The sequence below is a fragment of the Rousettus aegyptiacus genome, unplaced genomic scaffold, assembly GCF_014176215.1.
Source record: "Rousettus aegyptiacus isolate mRouAeg1 unplaced genomic scaffold, mRouAeg1.p scaffold_m13_p_10, whole genome shotgun sequence".
NCBI lineage: Eukaryota > Metazoa > Chordata > Mammalia > Chiroptera > Pteropodidae > Rousettus > Rousettus aegyptiacus.
The window spans coordinates 90,000,388-90,026,645 of NW_023416285.1; the positions used below are offsets into that span (position 1 = coordinate 90,000,388).

A 26,258-nucleotide genomic window follows, 5' to 3' on the forward strand; every position below is an offset into this window, starting at 1 on the left:
GTGCGCACTGGGCCGGACCGGCGAGGCTCGTGCAAGTGCACCCGACGACGCTCACGTCACACCGAAATTGTCCTCACGTCGCCTTCGTCAGAAGGTATCCCTGTCGCTAAGTGGTACACGACCGTACTGGCTTCTTGAACATATCCGTTTAGTCAACAGACTGAAAATACTTTCTCCTTAATAAGAAGAAACGGCGAGAAGGAGGAGGAGGGGAAGGAAGGAGAGTGGGGCGGGGGAGGAGAAACCCACTGTCTCTACTCAGCACTGCTCACGGCTTGTCGCAGTAACATCTGAGCGGGGACAAGCGCAGTATCGTCAGAACACTGTCTGCAGGACTGACCTTCATGTTTTTCTTCACTTGGAAAACTGAGATCTAACCCTGCTCACTCTGAGAAGAAAGTTCCACACTCGGTGCTGTGAGCATGTTTAACATACATTTCATCTCATCCTGGGAGTGAAATGCATACCAAGTTACTCAGTACAGCAGTTACAACCTCTTTTTCTCCGCCCTGAAGTTATTTCTCAGCTTTAACTAGAAAGAATTTTCTTTTCCATGGATTCTGAGCAGTAGGCTGTCTCCTATTTTGAGCAAATTGCATAGCTGGCCCTTAACCGTCCTTAGTCATCAAAAGCTTATTACTTTTAATTCCTGTAAAATCATAAATTAATGTTTTAAACATATAAAATATCTATATTCCTTACACAATTTCACTTGGAAGGCTGTTCTTGAGGGTGCTTGGTTTAGTTGGAAGAACAGTAGGTTTGTAGTCAGGTTTGGTTCTTCTGCTAAATAGCCGTGTGACTTTGGGCAAGTCACTTAACCACTCTGAGCCTGTTTTTATCATTTTGTAAATGAAGGGATTGGACCGGATGACTTCCAGATGACAGCCATGCTCCTGTGATGCTTTTTAACTTGAAATGGATAGTATTGACTTTCTGCTGATCATTGACTATCAACAAAGGCTATACTTTAAGTAAACAGCTTTTAAAATGTGTATTTCATATACATGTACATATGTACATATCGAGGTAACGAGAGAATGAATTTCATTCATTAACTCTCATGAAGGCTGTACTAAAAGAATGCCTTTTAAAATGTATATTCTATATACATGTGGATACACACCTACATGTGCATTGTGGGGAGGGCAGGAAGGGGAGAGAGAGAGAGAGAGAGAGAGAGAGAGAGAGAGAGAGAGAGAGAGAGAGGGGCAAACAGAGATCATGTGAATTTAGTTTTAGATTCTTCTAAGTTTAAATGAGAACTCTAGGTGGGCGAGTAACCCTGAACTTGGGAGTCCCTAGCTCCAATGTTTCCCAGCTGTGTGATTGTAGAAACTTTCAAAACTTACAATGAGTTAATTTCCTCACTTGAAAACTGGTATAATATCTACTGCATAAGATTTGGCATGAGAAGCCAAGCGAAATGATACGTAAAAGCAGTGCCTAAATTATAAAGTTCAGAATTACTACACACCAAACTTTGAATCATTTTCCAAATATTTGCCGAGTACCCTTAGGCAAAATGAACCTAAACTTGTTCTTTAGAAGAAAAACCACCGATAAGCGGATGAAGTTTCTGAATCGAACAGAGGCTCTAATTTTGCTTATAAATTAATTCTTTCATATGAGGCCTGCAATTGTTAAAACCAGATTGACCGTTGGGATTGACATCGCAACTCATTAGGCTTTTGGAAATGACCCACGGAAGTGATCATAGCTATAGGGGGCCCTTGTTATCTGCGGATAACTGGGACTGGAGATGCCTTTTTAAACGAATGCCCTTCATACAGCATGCTAGCTGGTCTCCCTGGATGGTTTTGAGTGAACCACGCCTTCCAACATCTACATCCTTGGGCAGCCCCATTCCTCGCTGAACCTGAGCGGGCCTCTGGCTCACTTTAACCAATCAACTGTGGCAGAAGTGGTACTCAGTCTGGGACTCAAGTCTTTGTAAATAGCTTCTGCTTTTGCGCTTTGGGAAATCTCGGGATGCAGTGGAGGAAGTCTGGAGAAGGAGAGGCCATGAAACCACATGGAAGAAGAGAGAGTCTCCCAGTTACCCTAGCATGCTCACCGAACTCAGCCTTGTGAAAGGATCAGAAAAGTGAGTTCTAGATCCCACATAACTGCAGGCCCAGCTATAGCCAATCCAGCAGAGTCTGGCCCATCTGCAGAATTATGGGGGCCAATAAATGGTTGTTTAAAACTGGCGTTTTGGGGATGGTTTGTTACACAGCAAGAGATGACCAGAATGTGTAGAGACCAGCATTGAATAATCAGCCACACTTAAAGGACTTGATTGAGGTTTCAAGTTAGAAAAATAAAATAAATCTTACAACAATTAGTCAAAGAGCCAAAAGTTTCATTGTAAAATGAATAAAGTAAGATTTACTATAAATCTGAAGTTCCAATAAGATTAAAATTTTCCTTTTTTTTTCTTTGCTATTGAAGTTTGCTAGTGAAATGGGTATGTAACGTGTAGAACCAGACTCCAAATGCCATTGGATTAAAATATCCTACAAATAATTACTTTTTCTTTTATATACAAACAAATGTCACAGTCTAGTTTAAATTACATGTTCTTAGTGATTAATGAAGAGGGTAGTGGCTACAGACATAAAATTCTCATGCCTACAAACAAAACCTGAAGCATGATGTATTTTTTAAAAAATAATTTCCAGAGGCTATACTGTAATGAGATACTGTCCAAATTCCACATAACTGTCCGAATGTCCAAATATCAAGTAACGAAGATTTTATTTGGAATTAATGCTGCCAGATAAACCCCAGCTCGATTTCAGTTTTGTGTGAACAGTGCTAAGAAATAAAAACATTTAAAATGTACAACACATTTAAGGAACTTGCAACACAGGAAGCATCAAATAACCATCTGGAATTTTTCATGAATAGAAATCTAGGTTCACGCTTCTGGAAAAAAGCTATTTAAATGACAACTTAGTCTCAAAGTTAACAGAAGTGGTCACATTGTGGGGACCCAACAGAAAGCATCACGTGGGGAACACTTAAGACTCATATAATATTGTCGATTATGAATTAAAAAAAAAAAATCCAGCCAGTTCACTGATCAGTTTGTAAAGATAAGCAAGGCCACCGTGAAGGCGGTGACCCGCCTTCAACACTGGCAAAAATGCACATTTGCCCAACTTTTCCAAAAAGCAGTTTAGCGGCCTGCAGCTAGAGTCCTGAAACGTTACTTTCCCAGTCTGTCTTAAGGAAATACTTAGACATGTGTAAGAAATATTAACACACAAAGTTTCATTATGGCATTATTTAGAATAGAGACCAGAACAGCCTAAAATATGTGACTGTTTACATGTATGATGGAGCATTATGCAAACATTCAGCTGATATTTTCAAAAACTATTTAATGACAGAGGAAAATGCCCTTATTATAACATGAGAAAATCAATGATTATCAATTTATGGAGAGTGTATGTATCTACATATATGTAGAGGTTAAGTAGAAATTTTAAAATTTCTAAATTTTAAATTTTAAAATTTAAACTGTGTGTCTTTGGGTAGTCAAAGAAACAAAGATAAATACTTTTTTCTTTCAGTGCAATTTAATGTATTTTCACTTTTTTATGTTTATCTATTTCATTTATAATTAGTAAAGGGGAATAAAATGGGAAAAGCTCAGCGTAACCAGCGTAAACCTATTTGATGCTTTTACCAATGTCACATGTAAAATAGATTTTGAACCCTCCAACTAAAATACACAGACAGGCAAAGATTTATGAACTCCAGAGTTATTTCAAATCCTTCTTTTTCATCACAGAATTGCTAATTTGCCAGTTGTGCCCAAGATTTGATATTGTTCATGTGCAAATATTTCTGATCAAACTACGCGTCTTTGTAGTGGCCGTGGTTCTCTCTGATTAAATTCAAGCTGTTTGACGGAGCCCTTCAAGGACTGATCCAGACTCGAGTGGAAGTCCCGGGGCAGTGAGAATTCTAGCAAAGGTTCAGCAGCCTCAGTAATTTTTACCAGTCAAACCACACAAGGAGCAAGGTCCCCCTATTGAATACACTCCTGTGTGGGGTTAGGCATGTGGACAGGAGTTGTCAAGAAGACGTTTCAGAGGAAGATGTCAGAAATTATAAAGTATGGGTCATCATTTATTTGGAGGTGAAAAAAAAAAGTATCAAGCAAAATAAATTTTAAGTACGGATAGACCACATAAGGACAAAACCATAAGAACTTTTTTTTCCACAAGTGTTAACAGCCTCTGACAAGTTAGCAGGAAAACAGTAAAATGATAAAATAAAAACAGTTATCATAGATTCAGTAAATATTTATTGGGCATCCCTTCAGTCTAAGACCCGCCGCTAGGCAGCGAGGGCCTATGGGAGATACAAAGATAAATGAGAGAGAACCCCCACCCTCATTTGGAGGCCGGGAGCCAATAATGGTGCCTTTCAGTCACTAAACTATCATTTACCAAGCTCCAACCATGTGTCAGGTGCCACGCAAAGCGTTTTATATTTATCTTACACGCCGCTAGGAAACTGAGGCCAAGAAAAGTGAAGAAACTTGTCTAGAGTCACAGCGCTGGAAGGCCGCAGTTTGAGCCTGGGTCTGCTGAGAGCATGCCCAATTTCGATGATGAGCAGCACTTCACAGGGACTTCTGTTGTGATTAAATCAGACCAGTTTAGTCTGCGATTACGACGGTAGCCACCTTGTTGGGTGGTTACTGTGTGCCAAGCACAGTCCGTGGCGACACGCAGAGGTCACCATATTTAGTCCTTGGACAAAATTTAGTGGTCTGCAGGCTCTGCCTCTTCTCCAACGCTACCTCTACCCAAAAAATAAGCCAAGTTTCATCCAAGACTCCTGCCTCACTCACACGTACTTGGTTTCTAAGTGTGACACATCCCAACACTGTCAGAGCATTTACATCGTCTTCCCCTCTTCATCGTCATAGCCACTGGGTTGGAACCACCATCATCCGTCAGATGGATCAGAGTGAGGCCTTCCAACCCAGACCCCTGCCTTTCTCATCGTGAGCGCACAGTGCTCTTTCTAAAACACAGATCCGGACATGTCTCCTGCCTGGTCCTCCTCCCAACCTTGAGAAACCGATCTGCCCTTGAAGCCTGCTGAACCCCCTGAACTTCTTGTCCATCTCTGGACTCAAAATGTCCGCACTGGTCTCAGGTCTTTGAATGTGTTTCTGCCTCTTTCATTCAGAGCTTACAAACCCAGCTCACGCCCACTCTGCCCCCGCAACCCTTTCGCTTAAGCACTCTGGGTAAGAGGCTGGTTCTAGGTTTCCTCCCAGCACTTCAAGTTTAACCTTAACACTCACCTCGTTCACTATTGTCTTTCTCCATTAGATTTTGAGCTCCTTGAGGGCAGAGGCACTGTCTGGCCTCTCGGCCCCCAGCCCCGTGCAGTGCCCGGCACATCATGGGTGCTCAATTAACACTCGTGTCCCTGCTTGTTCTCATCCAGCTTTATGCCACAAAGAATGTGAGGTCACTCGCACAAAAGACACATACAGGGAAGAAAACAAATACTAAAAAGCAGGAGCCAGGAAATGAGAATTGGAAGAAGAATCAGGACCAGGAGGGAAGAACAGGTTAGCAGTTATTAGCAAAGGGCTAAAAAATTGTCCTGCCATATGTATTAATGTATTTCTGACCATAGATAATTCCGGGATCATAACACACCACTTTTATGGCATATCACATTGTTTCTCTAAGTCAAAACAGCTGAAAATTATTAAAAACCCTGGAAAATATTTTCCCAACAGTTACTGGTCTATGGATTTCTAAGCATGTTTGATTTTACAACTCTCCGGTATGTTCATCCTCTCCAAGTTCTCATTTTAGATTATTCTTCTGCGCCCAACACAGTACTATATAGGAATACAAATACTTTAAAATTTTTTTTATTATTTTTTAATTTACTTATTATCTTGTATACTTATTTCATATTTACTTATTATATAAGAGTAAGACTCCTGAACATATAAAAACAACAGCAAATGGCTTTATCTTCAAAGTTATTTTCTATCTGAATTGATAGGAGCCAATTGTAAATCAGAAACTAAAAATACTTAGTAAAATTACTACTTAGCAGGAGCCATTCATTTACTGGAGTAACGCTGGATAATGGCTCTTAGGTTAATTTTTTAACTGTACAGAGACCATCCCCACGAATTTCTTCTTAAGGCAGTTAAAATTTTAAACTCTCTTCCTTGAATCACGGAGAGCATTTCAGTTGCCCGAATCACTATATATCTAAAAGTTATTTCCCACAAAATCATCTCAGGTTCTCTATTTTGAAGACCACACAGTAGACCCTCTTTGAAAAGTCTTGACTTTCACTCCCTTGCTTAACTAACTCAGAGTTTAAAAGAATCAGTGCCGTGTACCTGCTTCCAGATCGTCAGGCCTACCCTGTTTCGTGTAAAACATGGTGGTCATGCAGAAAAACGGCCGAGAGTCACTGCAGAGAAATCCAGAACCTCTTCCATCCTGCATCTGGTCCTCTTTGTCTCGTTCTACGGACTGCCACACAGGCTCTGCTGCCTACCTGGATGCCTCTGTGAGAAACGCTGGCCGTGCTCAATGAAGATGAGTCTCACGGATAACTAGCTTTCGTTCTGATAACCACGTTAATTCCATCTGCACACAGAGGAGCACCAAGTCCGAGCTATGTCAGCGATGGGCAAGAAGCAGGTGTTGAGTAGGTGTCTGTTCGACCAATGAACAGTTTTCTAGTGAGCGGTTTTCCTTCTGCCCGCCCTTCACATCCACCCTGACGGAACATCCTCTCAGCCAAAAGCAATCTGATGTTTTCACGAGCATCTTGGCCTCTTCATAGGCTTGTGACCAGCTATTGTTATTCTCCTTGACATATTAAGAAAAGCTGCCGTGATTTATGAGTGTAAGGGCTTTACATTCTCCGAGCATAAGTCAGGCAGCATAAAGAAGTCTGCTTTGCAGGCACTTATAGATTTCACCTGAACGTATTTCACCTGAATACATTTCAGTTCAGTGTGACAAGTACCTGTCGAAGACCCACTATGTCCAAAGGAGGTTATTATGGGAAACAAAGATGAAAGAGAAACAATCTTGCCACAGGAAGCTGAAGATCCCCCTCCCCCACCCAGCCCCGTACTCCCTGGTACACGATGAGCTTTCAATGCAGGATCGATATTTTTTATATATTACCAGGACACCTATAGATAAAACAGTGCAGTAAACGTTAGAAAAGAGGTCCAAAGAGAATGCTCAGGTGTGTTGTGTCTGGACATTCACCAATACTAGAGGGACTGGGAAGGCTTCCTGGAGGAGGCGGCGTTAGAGGCCACGGAACGTTAAGGGGATTTCACAAGAAGGCATTCTGGTGGCGTGAACAAGGAAGGGCATGTCCGAGGGTGTGTAAGCGGTCTGCAGAGGCTCAAACACGGGTTGTGGGGCAGGTCCGTGGTAGACAACACTGACTCATGGGCTGGCCCCAGAAGGTGAGACCTGAATTCGGATGGTAGTTATATGGGTGGTTTGAGTACAGGCCGGATCCTGGGGACAGGAGACCAGGAGATGAGTTAGGAAACTAAAGTGCTTTTCGTGGTTCCTCAGGGATTGTTCTAGGGCATAGGAAGCCTGGAAGAATACTCTCCTTTCTTCCCACGGCCTCTAACTTACAAAACTGCTACAATGATTGCTGTATAAAGTACTTTTCATAATCATGTCTGAAAACAAAATTGGAAGGTCTCAAAAATTAACGAAAATCAGCACAACTTGAATACATATTGCCCTCTTAAATGTGTTATTTATGCATGGGAGAAAACGAAATCAAAATATTTATGACAATTAGAAAGTTCACAGTAATTGGACTCTGAACTCTCAAACTCACAACTATGACCATGGTTAATATCACATTGTAAGATTGTGTCTTCATAAAACTCTAACTGTACTGAAGCCCCAGCTTCCTATATTGCTGGTTTCATTACCTTCAAGAGATTATGGAATTTTAAAGTATTATCTACAATAAGAATGCTATGTGTTTCTCAGAAGAGCATAAGATCCTCTATACACTTTAATTAAATTTCCTAATATCCTGTGAAGTAGGCGGGGGATCAGCAGAAGGTGAGTCACCAAAAAGTAACCAAGTAGGAGACTGAACCATAGGACATAGGACGAAATCCACTTTTATTATTATCGTTTCTGTTTCACCACTGAGAAAATAGGGTTATTATTCAGGCAAGCGTGGTGGGCTTCCATTTTCGCTGAAGGCAGAACACACTGCCGTAGGCTCTGCAGGCTTCTCTTGGGAGGCCTTAAAAATAGTATAAAAACTGTGATCTCTGAGGTTTTCTCCTTTGAGAGTCAACCAACCCTTATTAGGGAGCGCCTTAAATGTGCACCAAAGAAAATATGTCACCCTATTCTTGCAAAAGGACACAGGACAAACATCCCCATTTGTCATAATGTATAACCCCTTAGCTTTCTTTGATTGACTGGTTCCTCAGGAGCTCGGCTGGGGTCTCCACACAGTTTCCTTCCCCACACCCCCGAGCTTCAGGTCATGAGAGGTGAGTGGGCACGGGTCTTAAGGAGGTTGTATTGGGAGTGGAGCTGGTTCTGCTGAAGACATAGTGCAAATTGCAGGGCTGGACCGAACTGAAGAGTAGAAAACTGAACAGCCCCTGCCCCTTGGTTCTACCATTAGGATAGTAGACTCTGAAGCTAGCCCCTGAAAAAAACAAACGTACGGCCGTTACATGGCCTGGTTCATAAACCAGCTCCACTTCTTATAAAGGAAATGGAAGGGCCCAAACCACTATACAAGACTTTTCTCTCAACGTAACCACCACCCGACAGCCTAGTGACATGGTCACGGCACCCAGGGAAGCAGAGACTCCCGTGTGAAAAAAAAATCATTGAAAAAATTAATGCTGTTGTTTTAAGTAATAATTTTGTATCACCGACATCCGAAAAACTGACGGAGATACAAATAATGAAATCCTGTGGCAATATGCAGTTGTCAGATGATTAAGTCGACCCAGAATATGCTTAGAATTGTTCAGATGATCACAAAAATGAAAACACAAAATTGAAAATTTTGTTGCGAATCTGTGGATCCTCCAGCTTGAGAAAAATTGTTTTAAAATAACGTCTGTTAACGGAGTTAGAAAAGAAGGCAAGATAACAAATGTTGCTGAGTCCTGACACAGAAACCTCTTTTTGAGAGAGATAAGTATTTAATGTACTAAAAATAACGAGCAGCTTATTTTCACTCCTGAAAACCGATTTACTACAATGAGGTCATGGGCAAAGTTGTAATAACTGCATGTGGCAATAATCACTCTTTCCCAGGCTCAGATGACAAAAACAAACAAACAAACCAACCCACGGTCTAACAGAATTCTAAATTCTCCAGATTAAATACCCTTGCAAAATTAGGAAAATTCCCTACAGCCAAATATATTTTTAACTAAGTACTAGTCATGTAGATGCATTTCTATATAAAGAGGATATAATTTCCTGTATATTTTTTTCGTGAAAAATAAGTTGTCCTAAAAGATTTAGAAAGATTTGTCTGGCACTGTATTTTAATTTGATACCTTAATCATTTCTATCACCTGCTTCCTAAGAATTCACACAAAGCACATATTTTAAATATTATTCAACATAACTATCTCTATTCTTGTACAATTATACAAACGCTTCCTTTCATTGTAATTCTAACTGTACTTCAACAATATTACAGGTATACCAGAAGACAATAATTTTAATCTCTTCTTTGGATTAGTTTATATCTGCAACTTTAATAATGCTAATAAATTTCCTAAATTAAAAAAGAACATTTTTAAGTCACATCATAAATCTGGTAAAACATGTCAGATTACAGTACATCTACATAAAGTATGGTTTTGAATTTAGATGAATGGTTTTCAAGTAGTAAAATAAATATATTTATTAAATAATATTGTACTTATAATTAAAATAGGTAAGCCTTGATTCATGTTAAATGCTATTTGATCTCGGAATTTTTGAACTGAAAGGGACTATGGAGATAGATCATTTAATTTAGCGACTTCATTTTTACATGCAGACACTGAGCCCCTGAACATTTGAAGGCCACATAGCCCAGATTAGAACCCAGTCTCCCAACTCATCAGGCAAACGTTTGTTTTCTAATTTATTATTATTATTATTATTATTATTTAACCATGGAGATATTTACTATAAACATCATGTAAGTCATCCTGGTGTCCATTCATGTGACACCAGGCGGCATCACTCATTGGCCTAAGGAAGAGGCTACGATTATCTGGGACCAGAAAAGCTAACGCCACCTCCACTATGCACTGGGCGACATGAAGCAAGCAATTTAATTGCACCGTGCTTTCCTTTTCTAATTACAAAAAATTACTTGAGTAATTTAGACTTCCCTCCTTAAATTGGTTGTTGCAAGAAGTGGTAATAAAAATAACTCTAAAGCATACAGCATATCTAAGTGAGAACTAAATACCTAATAACGAAAAAAAAAAAAAAACTCATCTTCACTATATGTAAACCAAGGAGCAATAACCACTTTGAATCATAATTAAGAAAGAGTATCTATTAGTTATTGTGTGTCCCTATAAAATCTGAACAAGCTAATGCAGGGGTATATCTAACAAGCGTAGTCACTCCTAAATCGTCCCAGTTTTCATAACCTGTCTTTACGTCTACCTAAGCCATACAGTAATTATCAGTCGAGAACAAACTGGAACTCCGTGACTTCTCAAGTGTACCATTCATTCCCAAACAGAAGTGTTCATGCGCTACCCACGGCATTGCTAACAGAAACGGAAAATTGTACCGAGGACCCATTCTGTGCATAAACCCTGCCCAGTACTATTCCCTAATAGTAAAACACAGGGTCCTGGGTGACGTATAAAACTTTCCAGCTTGAGCTGACCTTTAAAAAACAAATAAAAACTTATCGACTGGATTCTCCTGAATAAGAAGTAGATCTTACAGCGGGGAGGGATGGGAAGAATGAATAAGTATGTTTTAAAAGTATCATATAATACACATTTTTGAAGCAAAAAAAAATACATACTGTCCACAGAGAAGCGTCTAAAAGAAAATAGCCAGAGATACTCATACAGGTCATTTCTAGAGGGGGAAATTTATTTTATCTTTCCTTTTTCTCCCTTGTGCTTGCTTATCTGTTTCGTCTGACTTTGGACGTGGATTCATTTGGTTGTCTTTTTGAAAAAGGTTACTTTTCATGGACAGAGAAAAAAAAATAATTTTAGTCTCTCGGCTTGAGGGAGGTAAGGTACCACCTTCACGTCCACTTTGAAGAGGAAAGAAGGCCTGAACCCTGAAGCACCGGAAGCGGGAGTTAGAGCCAGGGTTCTCGCGTCCCATCCCGATGTGGGGATGTGGGCTCTGGTTCCTTAGAGGGGCAGCGGGGAGGGAGAAAATCCCCAGGGGGGTGCGGCGCACCGAGATGTGAGCTTTCACACCCAAGGAGGACTGAACGGCAGAGCTGGCAGAGCTGTTGCTGGTTTTACACAACCCTCAGCTTACACTTGGCATGCATTCCCCGCCCCCCCCCCCGCCCCCCAGTTTTCATTTCTGGGTTGCATGTCTCCGCCTTAAATTTAAACAAGCATCGCCTTCAGTGTTTAATTACAATCTAATGGAAATACTACTTGCATTCCAATTAGCTTTTAGTTTCCACATCACGAAAGTGCATCCAAGTTATTGTGTCATTATAATCTCATGTTATAATGGCTTCATAATGCAAGTCCCTGCGGAGTCGAATTAGTAGTTTCCTATGGTAATCGCCCATCACCGTAATATCATAATCACATCGCACAGTACCCACATGCTTCCCGCGCAATCATTTTGACATTGTAAGAGCATTTTAATAGTATTAGCATAGATTCTCCAGAGAAATCATCTCATTGTCACTGCATTACCATATAAGATTAATTGTGATGGAGCCGCGTTGTTGTATGAAAGCTTGAAAAATATGGTGCTCGGCGGCAAAGCATTTCGCGTCTCAAAAGGTCAGTGCGGTTTGCAGTGGAGTTCGCAACACAGTCTGTTCACTGAATAGGCATAAGGTTTTCGTTTTGGCTTGTTTTTCTGTTTGTTGGCTCAGGTCTCGGGGCACAGTAATAAATTAGGTATCAAAAGAGAAAGCAGACATGGTCACTGTCTTCAAGGAGTTTACAGTGCAATCAGGTTCACAGTGAATGATATGCAGCGCGTAGGTATAAATGCAATGGAGACTCTTAGGATCGGCCAAGTCCCGTGAAGTAACTGGCATCACCTAGGTGTGAGAGCAACCGAGTGAGGTTTTCCCGCGGATGGACTGTTTGGTGAATCCCTGAAGGGTTAAACCGCGTGTCATTGGGTTCGTTCACTAACTCTGGGAAGAAGGAAGGCCACCGCAGACGCTCGCGGAGGACATGGCCACAGCCCCGCCCAGTGCAGAGCGGAAGCCAGCCTGGCTCATGACCACCAGAGAAGACCGAGCAGAGAGCTGCTGCTCTGGAAGCATCGGATCCAGAACCGGAAAGAGGAAACTCCAGCTCAGAAAGGCACTGCCCAGCCACCACTCCCCTCCCCGCCCCCCTACCCTACCCCCATGTGAGGCCACAGCGTAAAATGACTGCGCTTTGTCCATGACAAATGGCACACACTGCAGACAGAGACTGGCAGGGCACTGTGTTTATTTGAGGGGCTTCTAATCCTCCGGTTCTCTCTGGGGACGCCACAAGAGAATTGCAAAGGGATTATCCTAACTCTCAAGGCATTAACAGCAGAAGAATAGAGCACTGGCCGTGTCTCTGGGACTATTAAAGCCCGGCTCGCCTTCTTGATGGCAGGTCTGCGCACTGTGAGGGGTCTGGGCTGGGAGATCTCAGGGCTGCTCTGCGGCTTGAATCCCGAAAAGAAGTAATAACACGTTTTAAATTGGAACACAAAGAGGATAACGATATGCCCTCTCAGTGCTCACAGCTACTTTTCCCAACGAGCGGCAGAGCAATATAAACTTATTGCATAAACAAAATGAGCTGTCCTTCCTTTAGAAGTTACTTTTAATTTCAAAGGTAAAGGCTGCAGCACTTGCTACCCTAGTCTTCTCTGAGTTCTGGTTTAGGGCATTCCCTGAAGTTGGACTCACACTTTCTGGCCCTGTTCGGGGCCCATTCGTCACAGCAACTCATTTCATACATGTTTCACTATGAATTCATATCGAAACTGACTCTGATTACCCTTGATTATCAGCTTTTATTATTTGCTCTGTTATCAGACATACTCACAGGTTAAAACCCAAGAATATGGAATGTTTGCATCCAAGTGTAGTAACCATAAGAACAGAAATTTTATTTAGTATGTAAAATATATCTTGAGACTGCTTAGAAAAATACCATAGTTCTCTCTTTTTCAAATGTATTAAAGGCTACAGGCATCATTCCTGATACTATAGGTTAATCTTTCCTTGATACAAACAATAGCTATAAAATATCTCAAGTGCCACCAAAAATAAATGTGAACTCACTATATTTCACAAAGGGAAGAATGCACACAGAGGAGACGACATAATGCTCTTCCGAACATATTATTTTCCTAAGAGGAGGAAAAGCCAGAACTTCATATAAATATTACCCAAAAGTTGATATGCTAAAAGTGCGTCTTTAGGCAACTCACCCCGCGAGCCCGTCTTCTCATTAATAAAACAAAGGAGTTAAAAAGCAGATCTCTAAAGTCCCTTCTAGATGCAAGTTCTATGGTTCCATGTGAAGGGGCCTTGAATGACCTCTAAATGCCCTCAGCATCATTCCTCCATCGGTTCACCTGGCTCAGGTGTTAAATGAATGGGCACATATGTGTCCTAGAAAGTCAGGCAGAACATTTCTACACAAGGATTGTAAAACCTATGGCTCTCTTCCTCTACACTAATTCTTTTTCTGGCCTCACCACAAGCAAACCGTACTCTTGGCAAACCATATTACAGTACATACCTCATTCTCAACTTCAGATTATTACTAATAGATGAACAAAGTAAAGAATACCCGGAAGTTCCAGATTACAACTTATATATTATCACTCTTTATACTATTATGAATCAGAGCACAATAGTGTACAATTAGGGGGCTTCATTAGCCCTCAAATAAATAAATAATGTTAACTGTGTAAACAAACGAAAACTCTTGGTCGTTTGCCAAATAACAGCTAAAACAATCCATTAACTCTGGCATGTACATATGTGTATGCATATGTACACACATACACAGTTTTCACATGTCCTAGTCATCACAGTGCAGGTACAGAAACCATTCGGAAAGTTGTCCTGTGCCAACTTTACAACCAAGAATTACCTTATTCTTCTGTGGATGGTGAGACAAGTAAAAAAGTCAATAATCAGCTTGGCTTTTGTCAGTGTTTTCAAGAAGGTAGGATAAACATCCCACTGGTGGTTCAAGCCGATGCAGGAAATATATGTGCATTTAAAAATGTTTGAAGCAAGTATTTATTCTAATGTGTTTTAGGAAAAAAGCAATAAGTGTTGCAAGCCTGTCATTTCATGGCTATTATTGCTTAGGATGAGGCTGAGTGAAATAATGGGCTGGTTTAAAGAAAAATATTAAGTAATCAGTAATAAAGGCAGTAGCTAGGTATAACAAACATTCCTAAAGGTGATACGAAAATGAATCAAATTTGACCAGCTGGATGCATATTAATGAATGATGAATTAATCCATTTATTCTGATGAATATTATACTAGTTTATTAAAATTAAAGGACATGTAACATCTCTATAATGTTCTGAAACATATATATGTTTTCCAGCTTATTAAAGAACTCTTGATCTGGGGGTAACATTCCCCCAACTCATCAGAAATATAATCTTGACTTCAAATTAGGCAGAGAAAGCCATTATCCAATTTTAACTCTCAGACCTTTTTATTGATCAATTGCTGACATTTTAAATAATGTTGATTTAAAATATAAATATGATATTATATGCTGTAAAGAATATGGATAGAGACATATGTTCAGACATAGTACAGCTTAGTAAACTTTCCAGTGGTTATAGAATAAAACTTGATACATCTAAAATTTGATACATCATTCTTTGTATAGAAACAACATATAAAGACTCTCCTATAATGCTAACATTGTAAAATCACTACATAATACACAAATAATTACTGAAGACATATTTTAGCCAAGGTCTCGCTAACACAAAAATAAAACTAAAGACGTGGAAACAAGTTCACAAAAAACAAATAAACAAACAAGCCACAGTATCCTTGTATGATGCGATCTGAAAATTCCACATAAAAATCTTTTACAATCCTGACTTGGTCCATGAAAAAGCAAAAGAATGTGAAAATTAATCCTTTTGACCTCACCGTAGCAAGGAAAGCAGTGGAGTAGCAGACATATCCTGAATGCTAGAAACTATGCATGTCCTTTTTAAATCTAACAATTAAATGAAACCCAATAGACAAGACTCTATAGAACTATATAGAATCTCCACGGAGATCATATTAAACTTGGATCTCTTAGCTTGACATATTTTGATCTTTCTCCTGAAATACACCCATAGACAAAAAGGGAAAGACAATGACGACTGGGAGGATGAATCGGTCGGAAGGGGCACGGCAACGTGATTTGCAAGAACATTCTCCCTCCCTCTACACCCACCCGATCAAAACTGGCTCCGAGTCAACGGTTCAGTAATGTCAGTACTCAAAATGGCAGATTACCCACTACTTATGCACGGAGTTGCTCCAAAATATTTACACGGGAGAAAAAGGAACGCCTTGAAGATGGACTTTACTGAATGATAATGGGGCAAGTTCAGAGCAACGCGGGAGCAAGAGGGAATGAACGTCAGGCCTTAGACTTATGCAGAAACGTGAGTGAGACTCTCCAGTGAGGCCCAGGGCAGGTGCTAATCCTACACGTGGAAGCTGGAAGGACCTGGATAGGTACTGGCGCCAGGACAGGCAGGGACAAAGCGTTGGAGCAATGTTCCTCCAAAGTACACTCAGCGGAGAACTTTTCTTGCCAAGTGTCAACCTGAAAAGATCCTCTTGAAACAGTGGAGAACATTTGGGTAGAAAGTACCGCGCAGAAAGCATGAGCGAGGCATGGTGTGTTGGAAGCAAGCGGCTTCTCCTTGAATCTCTGCGTTAAGGGGATCTGTGCAGTCACCAATGGGAAGTCTCTGAAGTTAGAGGCTGAACTTGGAAACGATGCAGCCTGGGAAGCTCTTTAACTGGTAGACAGGCACTGACTCATGAAGTAATAGACATGTCACACACCGGGGAGCGATAAATAAAAACATGTGTCAGATCATCTAGGTCAAAACCAGCAAAGATGCTCTCACAGTCTTTTCTCGATAAGAGTTTCAGCAACACTTTTCCATGGAGCAGTTGATGGTAAACACACACACGCACACACACACACACACACACACACATTTTACTCACACGTGTCTTACATATGCATGATGCCTCATTATTCAAATTTAATCTGTCCCTGAAAATGTATGCGGGCTGCCAAAGCAAGCACATGGCCCTGAAAATGCGATGGCATCAAATTTCGCGTCAAAGGAGACTACATATTTCATTCATTTCTTCTTTCGTTAATTTATCGAACTTTTTAATATGGACATTTTCCAAACTTCACAAATGCAGAGATACGAGGAGAGTGAACCCCTAGTTCTCCATCACCTAGCTTCAACAATAAATTCCAATTAAAAAACAGTTTTTCAAGGGACAAATAATGTTTTGCAGCCCATTCAAAACTGTCAACCAGTTATCCCAAATATTACTAACCAACTCTTATATACCCACAAAACAATCCTCTAAGGATTTCTGGCTATTCATTTACTACGAAATACGTATTTTTACAATTGCAAAGACATCGTTATGCAAAATCTGAAGGTACGTCATAAAGCCTTCCAAAACACGGAAATCTTTCTGGAAGCTCGTAAAACTCTCCAGAATCAACCACAGTCTGCCTGGTAGACGTAGACAGGCAACAGTCAAACTGAGGCCTTTCATGTTTTCACATTTCCAGTACTTGTTCCAATTGTAAGAGATTTTCTAGCTTCTGAGGCTCATCCTCTCTCTTGAGAGATCCTTCTGCTTCCTTAGACGTTTTCAGCTGCTAACATGGAAGCAAATGCTGCACAACACATTTTAAACAGTGCGAGCACAAGATGTCGTCCTGGGACGGGACCACAGCATCCTCTCGAACCTGCTGCCCTCGCTGATGGCACAGCATGTGGACTAGTCACAGCGAGTTTTTGATGCAGAGAGGAAGTGTGTTATAACAAACTTGCAAGTTTGTTGTAGCAAATATTTGGGGAGCCCTTCAGAGAGCAAGGTGTACCTGGTGATGTACATTGAATGGATCAAGTTTCTTAGTTTTTATCGACTTACTTCAGTGTTTGAAGTCACAAGCATAAAGCTCTCCTCCAAACACTGTTAAGGAGAAGTTCCTAAACTGAGTAGACCCTGCAAAGATTTGTCGCCATTGCTTGGTTGCTCAAATCTGATCATCGAAGAGAGTAACTCCCAAAACAATAGTTTTATTATCGTGGGTCAGTATTAGCGGCTGAATTGCGTCCTTTCCAAAACGCGTGTGTGGAAGCCTTAACCCCCAGTACCTCAGAAGGTGACTGTATTTGGAGATGGAGGTCTTTAAAGAGGTAATTCCATTAAAATGGGTTTGTTAAGGTAGATCCTCATCCGCTATGACTATAGGAAGAAGAGAATCAGACACAGCCAACACAGAAAGAGCATGTGAAGACACAGGGAGACAGAGGCCACCTGCAGGCCAAGCAGAGAGGCGTCATGAAAATCCAGACCTGCCAACACCTTGATCTCGGGCTTCAAGCCTCCAGAAGTGTGAAAAACATTGATGTCTGTATTTTAAGTCACCCAGCCTGTGATATTTTGTTAAGGCAGCCATAGCAAACTAGTACAGTTAGTAATGGAGGTCACGTAATCCGAGCTGCAAACGTGGCCTTTAATTATACTTGGAGGCTGCGGGTTCGTTGCATGGGGAAAATATTTGTTGAAAGGGCTGGCCGGGCATATGCAATATAATCTAACCTTTTTGACAGATTTTTGATGACAATGAGGTGATAGTTCACTGTATGGACTCAGAGTAAATAAATCATTATTGCAGTGATTTGTCAGATCCAAATAGGAAAGCTGGCTGGAAAGTTAAGCGGATACCACACAGGATACATGAGGAAGCCGTGTGATGTGAAATACCCCTGAGCCGGGGGTCCTGCTTTACATTTCCTCTGATCTTTTAGAAACCAAGACTGATAATGTGTAACTTTTTTGTATAAAGAAGGTACTAGTGAGACACAGAAGTGTGATGGTATATACATGATGACTTTGAGAGTTTATGAAAATATTTTAAATATTTCAGAAATCTATATACATATATATATATAATTTTGGAAACAGTAAGCTATATTAAGAAAGAAATCGTTGTTGGCACACAATAACACTGAGGATTTTGTGGTTGCAGTGGACTTTCAATTACACAAAAGAGCATTAAAATAGCAGCAATATTTACCAATATTCTCTTCAAAGTGCTTTCCAAACACTAAATAATTACCCAATTAAGCTACTGCAGGATAAGCTGTTATTACTCTGGATTTAGTGAAAAGGACTAATAATTACTATTTTAACAGTTTCCGTGAAGACTCAATGTTTACTTAACACGACTGTGGGAATACCCCACCTTTTTAGGGAGCAGGGAACAGAGAAAACAAAAGGGTGGTTAGCTGAGTGAATTCGAGGGAAGACAGAGGCCGGTGAAGAACTAAGAGCCATGACGAGTGGAAACAGAGAATTTAATATGCACCACGGAGCCCACAACTGGCAGAAGGCTGTTTACGAGTACTGCCAATATCCATGCTGCAGACTGACAGTGCAGAAACTTTGGCCGCGCCCTGAACAACATCATTCATCACACCAGCGCTTAGGGAAGTCAGGTCCCAGCAATTTGTCATCATCGTACCACTCATGTGAGCGAGACGGGGGGGGGGGGGGGGGGGAGGGGACTTTGCGTGCTAACCCCCAGGGAGAGTGGATTTCTAGCCACCCTCACTACGAGGGCAGCGTGGCTCTGCCCCAGCTAAACGCTCTCTGCTCCACGTCTGTTTCAGTCGGAGTACAAGGGTGAGCCCGTGGCCTCCAGGATGCCGAGAGCAACACCTAGGTCTGATCCTCCCAGATCCAAAACACGGCGGCCAGGAAATCCCCTTTAAAACGCTCTTTGAGCTGCTCTGAAAAAATTATTAAATGGTCAAGTGTGGACGGTTCATTTCAGATGCCCTTTGGTGACAAAATGATTTCCGAAATGCATCCATTGATAACCACATCTGGAAAGAATTGTCTCTTCCTGTGAACATTGCTCTATATTGGAAAACTTGGAAGGATGCTGGGAAAAAATATATTTTATGTATATATATGTGTATGTATATATGTATACATACTTATATATATATATGTATATATGTATGTGTATATATATATATATATAGTGTTTTCCAACAATAAAAACGAGAGCCTTAATTCCTCCCCCTCCGGGCATTGAAGCTTTATGTATTTTCATTTTCACACTAGCTGCACTTACAGAATGTAATTAAGCATCTAAATGTCATTTTTGCCACCTTCAATTAAAATGAGGAAGCTGACGTGGGTATTATGGAAACAGGTGCACCTGTAGGCTCACCAACAGTAAGTGGACCCCTTAGTCATAAAAGCAAGCCTTCTACAGCACCTTCCCTCTTCAGCTCCCAAGGTGTCTGGTAGGGTGGAGACCGCTGATCCTTGTGTGCATATGGCTCAGACCTTACCTGAGTACATGAGTCAGGACAGGTCAGGGTGCGCTGCATTAACAAACAGATCTCCAAGTCTCGGGGCCTAAACACCACAAAAGCTTGTTCCCAGCTCACGCTATGTGCCTAATGCAGAGTGACAGGGAAGGCTCTGCTCTCTATCCTCATCCCATGACCCAAGCTGACAGTACAGCCACGATCTAGAAAATTGGGTGCTCACTCTGGCAGAGGAAGAGACTGTGTGACAAATCTCTCACTGGCTTTTTTTTTTTTCATTCAATATTATTTTATATTAGTTTCAGGTGTGCAGCATAGTGGTTAGACATTTACGTAATTTACAGAGCGCTCCCCCTAGTCGCCTGGTACCCGCCTGGCACCACACATAGTCACTGCAGTATTACTGACTGTGTCCCCTATGCTGCACTTTACGTCCCCGTGACTGTCTTGTAACTGCCTCACTGGCGTTTAAAGCTTCCACCTGGAAGTAACACGTGTCACTCCCCCGACAGTTCATTGCCCAAAGCCAGTCACATGGCCATGCCTGATTAGGAAGGGACTGAGACATGGTGAACACTCGTGACTCCCATGCTGAGCAGGTAGAGGCAGATCGCGTTTCATGAAACAGGTTGTCAGAGCCGGAGAGCCAGTTTGTGCCAGGTGGCCAGGTGGGAGCAGGTATTTTATTTTTCTTCTCTTTTTTCTTTTTCTTGTTCTTTTCTTTTTTTTTTTTTTTTAAGCAAGGCTGGGATGTCTATGAATGAGAAGGCTTTTTATAAAACCTGGGCCATCAAAGATATACTCTAAAGAGCAGCTACAGAAAACAGGAAGGATGCCACACGTGGTATCCTTTATGAAAAACATATTTAACAACCGTCTCGGGTCTTCCTATCAAGAGTGAAGTTTACGAGATGACAGAATAGGATGCGGCTTAACCACAAAGGCTCACTGTTGCCCCTGTGGCGTCCACTAGGGTATTTAAGACGTGTGGGGACAGAGACTCCTCATGGATTAACACTATAAAGCATGTGGAAGCAAGGATGGATATTTTCCAAGGTCAGCGGCTCCTCCCATGCTATGAAGTTAAGTATTTTTGTCTTCAAGCTTAACTCTAAGCGCAACTGCTAAAAGCCATATTGGTCCTCTGCCTGCTACAATCCTGGGACCCGTGGCCCAGCCCCAGACTCGCAGGGCACTAGGTACACGGGCGTGGACTTTTTGAGACTAAATGTTCCATCTGTATATGTGTCTCCTGTTCTTTGCTCCTGTCCGGGTCAAAATTTAACCACTCACACTTCCAGTCGTATAGAACTTCATTCTTTCAGAAAGTCTTTTCACTTCAGCCATATTCAAGGGGTTTTCTGCCCTTCATGGGGAAGGGAAATTTGTCCAGTGAAACCTACCTTTAAGCTGAGTCACCCCCGGAATACACACAGTCCTGGTTCTCCTCCCGCTCCACCGGCCACGTCCCTCTGCTGACTCCGCCTCCACTGACCTCTAAAAGTTGGGCTCTTCTGGACTGGGTCCAGGGTCCTCTTCCTTCCGTTTCTGTATTCTCTCCCTGGGTCTTCTTGTACATTTCCAGCAGCTGTACAGATCGCGATGAACGACTGCCACATAACTAACTACCTGTAGCCCACAGCGCTCCAGGGAGCTCGGCACCATGTACCCAACAGCCAGTGGCCTGTTTCCCCTGCAGCATCTCGGACACCTTGGGGTCTTCAGCCTCGACAGTGGCTGCCGTCACCTCCACCCCTGCCGGCATTCTCGCCCTCCCACACTGCGGCAGGGGTGGACTGTGGGACCTGCTGTGGAGGGGATGCTATGCCACATCCGGAGACCAGGTTCCAAAAAGATGGTGGCTTCCATCTCGGGTTCTCTCTCTCTGCTGGATCATTTACTCCGGGGGAACAAGCCACCGCATGCGCAGCCCTATACAAAGATCCCTACGGCAAGGAACTGAAGTCTCCAGCTGAAAGCCAGCTCGTCTGTCAACAGCCCCGTGAAAAAGCCCAAAGCAGAGCTCACAGCCCCAGTCAAGCCTTGAGATGACAGCGGCCTTTGCTAACAGCTTGACTGTAACCTCATAAGGGACCCTAAGCCGAAATCCCCCGACCACTCCACGTCGGAATTTCAGACCCACACAAACAGAGGGCAATACATGGTTGTTGCTTTAATCTGCTAAATTGTAGGGTCATTGTTTTAATGTAGTAACAGATAACTAATCCACACACCAGACGTCATATGCACCACACAGAACTTTTGATCCCCTCCCTCCCGAGTCTCGATTTGTCCTTTCCCTGGCCTTTCCGTTCGTAACCGACGTAACCTCTCCTGGGCTCCCAGGCCAGCGTACCGGGAACCACCCCCGATTTCTCCTTTCCTTTCACCACCTCATCTATTCTGTTTTATCAGCAGGTTCTACGGAATCCAAACGCAAGCCGTTTACTAAATCCACTCATACGACAAAATGCATTAGGAGCCCCCTTCGCACAAGGCGCAGTATCAGGTGCTGGAGAAACGGCAGTAAGCGACCTGCGAACCCTGCCCGCACGTAGGCCGACATTGTCATGGGGGGGAGTAAATTACAATTTACAGACAAAACACATAGTTTGCCACAAAGGAATAAGCAGTGCAGAGGCTGAGGAATGCCAGGGCGCGTGAGGGATGCTCGGACATTATTTTAAGTAGGGTCGTCGGGAAGGCCCTACCGATAAGGTGCGATGTGAAAACTCCACGTTCTCCGTCTCTGCTGCCACCACCCTGGCCTGAGCCATCACCTTTCATTTGGGCTTCATCATGGCCGCCTGCATGTCACCGCCTGCCTACCACCCTTCAGCGGCTTCCCGTTGCTATGAGATGAAAATCGAGAGTCTTTACCAAGCCGCAAAAAAGTCCCACATGACCTGGTCTCAACCCGTGTCTCCACCGTCATCTGGGACGAAGCATCCGAGCTCCACCTGCGAAGACGGGGCAATCACTACATGGTGCCGAGTCCTCCCACGCCTCCTTTGCCCTTGCGGGTCCCAGGCGCGGCGGTGAACACCACGAGCTCCACCTCTGTCTACATCGGAAGGTCTTAGTGACCCACCAGGTCCAATGTGCGCCCCGCCTCCCCAGACCCCCCTCCATTTCTCTGTATCGTAGTCCTCTGTCGACAATCTGTAGCTGTTTCTTCATTAACTCGTTTGTTGGTTCCTTCTTTGTTTCTTCAGGCCTCCCTGCCTCCAACCAGAATGTCAACTCCCAAAGGAACCCTCACCAGCCCTGTTCTCTACTGGAGCCCCAGTGGTATCCAGGTGCACGGTCCACACGCACCGAATGACTCATCCGACCCTTCCTAACCACCCTGGAATTACAACTCCAAACGCGACCCGCCAACATCGTTAACTGGTAAACGCAGAATTGTATTTTCGCAAATGCAGAGATTTTTTTTTTAGATCTAGTAGGGACAACGACATCCGTTACCTTGATGTGCCCAGAAAAGAGAAGTAACTTGTACAGAGTGGAAGGCTGGAGGCGAGCTGGGATGAGGCTCCGCCCACCGGTCCAAAGTCCTTGAAGCCAGCAGCCTCCCTAACTGCCCCCTCTCCTCGTGAAAAACAAAGTACAGGTGGCCAAGGGGAGGCAGTACAGGTTTCAGAGTTCGAAACACAGGTTTTTTTTTTCTTAGACTTTCCAGCAGCCTGGCTTCACCCCACTGCGCCTTACCTGCCTCCTCTACCGGGAGAATACCCCATCGGGCCGCTGCAGAGATTAAATTAGAGCACACAGGTCGGAGAAGACCCCTGCTGATTAGCTTTTACTAACTGTCCACAAACGCAGGCTTGGCCATTCCTGTTATAACTCTTAAGATCAAAGAATGGCACTAAAATGCATTTTGCTGTGTTATTCCATCAATCTTCATTACGCATACTTTAGTAGCTTTTATGACGGTAAAGCAACATCTAAGTCTCCACAAATGAAAAACAAAAATTTTATAAAGTAGCACGTTGTGAATTTTCATTTAAATTATCCTTTTTCAAATTAAGTTGCTGACTCGCTATCAACAATCAGTAAGTCGTCTGATTTATTTTTTTTATTTTTAATTTTTTTTAAATTTTTTTGCAGTATGCACCGAGTTTTCTTTTCGAAGGGGGCTGCTTATTTCCGAAATTGCATCAGGCCTGTGCGGTTAACTGCTGTACATACACCCTTCCTGTCTCCATAAAGTGAAATGTAAGTGGACAAGTAGGTGTCACGGTGTCTTAGGGCTTTTTCTCACTGAAGTTGATTGTGCATGACAATGAGTGTGATGATCACTTAGGAGTAAAGGCTTGTCAGTCTCCTCCGCCGTGGCGATGATTTAAGCAGGCCCCAGCCGGTGTTTCTACACCAGGCGGAAGTTCTCATCTGCAAACGTGCTCCCCTCAGAAATGTCACTGGACCTAAAGTGTCCTCACAAATATCCCAACATCGAGGCGCCCCTATGTGTATTTGTAGCATCTTTTTATGACACAAGAACCTTGAGAAGATAAAAACAGGGTGAGGCTGAGGCCCAAGGCTTAAGAGGTATGATTTCAAAAGCTTATGAAAGGAGAGTGAGCAAGGAGGGGGTGCCCTGACCCTGGAAGAGCTGCCCGCCTTGGACCCAGGGGCGTTTCTGTAGAGCAACGCCGTGCTCACCTCCTCGCGGGGCCCTCGGCCTAGCTCTGCGCGGGACGCGAGGCCTCGGGTTTCAGGCCCGACTTCGCGGGACCTTAGACTTAGGGACAGGACAGCCAGCCACGTCCACGTCCAGGCTGTCCCCCGAGGCCTCGCGCAGCCCTAAGACCCCCAGGCGTTGCAGCTGCCCCCAGCTTTCGGGGAGCAGCTGCACGGCGAAGCGGGCTGCGTGCAGGTTCCTTCCCCCGGCCGGCCCCCGCGGGGCTGACAAGCAGAGCTCAGCTGAGACCTGACCTGGGGACTCGCAGCGTGGGACCCCGCCCTGCCTACCGGGCCCACCGCCGCTGCGCCTGCTCCGGCTCCGGTTCCGAGCGCCTTCCTGCTGCTCGCTGCGCGCCGCCTCCTCCCCCGAGACCGCAGGGCTCACTTCCCGGACCCTGAGAGCCTCCCCGCTCCCCTCCCAGTTCACCCTCCCTTCTAGTCTTCTCCCAGCGCCACCCTTGCCCCAGCCACAGGACACCCGAGCCCCAGGCCACGCCCCGGGGCCCACAGTCCCGCCCCACCCGCCCCGCCCACCGCCGGGCCAGGTCTGGCCTCCAGTCGCTGGGTGCAGGGGCTACCAGGAGGGGCGACAGCCGGCTTGTGGCTGTCGGGGACCCACTTCCTCTGCGCAAGAGTCTGCTGCAGATGGTCCCCAAATATCCAGGAAGGAGAGGTTTCTCACCTCTGTCTAGTTAGGCTCAAGTCGAAGAGATTAGGGGCTGGTCCCCAAGGGGAAAAGAAGCAGCTGCATTTCCCCCAGATCCCGGTTCTCCAAAGCAGGGAAGCCTGGAGGGTGGAGGCGTCAGTAGTTCCTTGAGTTTTCTCCAAGGATGATAAATCAGAGGGGCTGCACTGGCAATTTGGTGCCACGAATAGGATTTAGATCGCCATCCCGAATACAGACAGCTTGGGGTGTATTCCTCCCTTGTCCCTGAGTCTGAGGTTTCTCATGTTTAAAATAGAGTCTGTAGGAGAAGGCTTGAACTGGCCCCAGCACCTCGTGCGGCTGCAGTAGGCGTGGGTGTCTGTCTGCAAAACACTCTGCTAAGATCAGTTGCCACAATAACGTAATGCCTTTAAGTGTTACAGTGTATTCATTTAATTTTCTCCTCCATTCTGAGAAAAAGGGGATGGCTAATCACCTGGGAAGAACCTCCAGTTGTCATTTGAAAGGAAGGTGGACTGTAATAATAATAATAATAATAATAATAATAATAATAATAATAGTAGTAGTAGTAGTAGTAGTAGTAGTAGTAGTAGTAGTAGTGATAGATGGTGTTTCCTGAGGCCAAATCTACTAGGCTTTGTAACAGGTGCTCTGTGTGTGTTATCTTGCCTAAATTTTAGATGAACCAATTGCAGGTGAGAAAGCAGACTTAGAGAAGTGCGCATGCCTGCCTGGCCTAGACCCCAGGTTGCATGATGCACTCCATCACGCCTTCTCAATAGAGAGTGGGCGCTCTGATGGGAGATGAGGAAATGCATTAATATCTACCAGTCAGAAAAAGAGGAGAAAAGGATAATACAAAGGTTTTGTCCTGTTTTTTGTTTGTTTGTTTGTTTTATAAGAAAAACAAAAATGATTGAGAAGTTATCGAGAAGTTGGCTGGTAAGGGCTAGGCGGGGAGAAAAATGCTGAGGGAGAGGAGTTAGTCCTTAAGGCTGGCAGCTGCTTAAATGCCAGGTCCAGAGAAGGGG

General features: G+C 43.4%; 1 protein-coding gene across 3 annotated transcripts in view; it reads right to left on the reverse strand.

Moving 5' to 3' along the window:
• PTER (phosphotriesterase related) overlaps positions 1 to 24,991 on the reverse strand; it is a 52,214-nt gene extending 27,223 nt beyond the window's left edge. Inside the window, exon 1 of one of the 3 annotated variants that reach the window (XM_016150639.2) lies at positions 24,849 to 24,991. The gene's annotated coding sequence lies outside the window, so the exon portion shown is untranslated. Of the gene's footprint in view, positions 1 to 23,342; positions 24,773 to 24,812 lie in introns of those variants that run through there. The other 2 variants (XM_016150640.2, XM_016150642.2) reach the window with 2 other exon arrangements.
• Between the last annotated feature and the right edge of the window lie 1,267 nt (positions 24,992 to 26,258).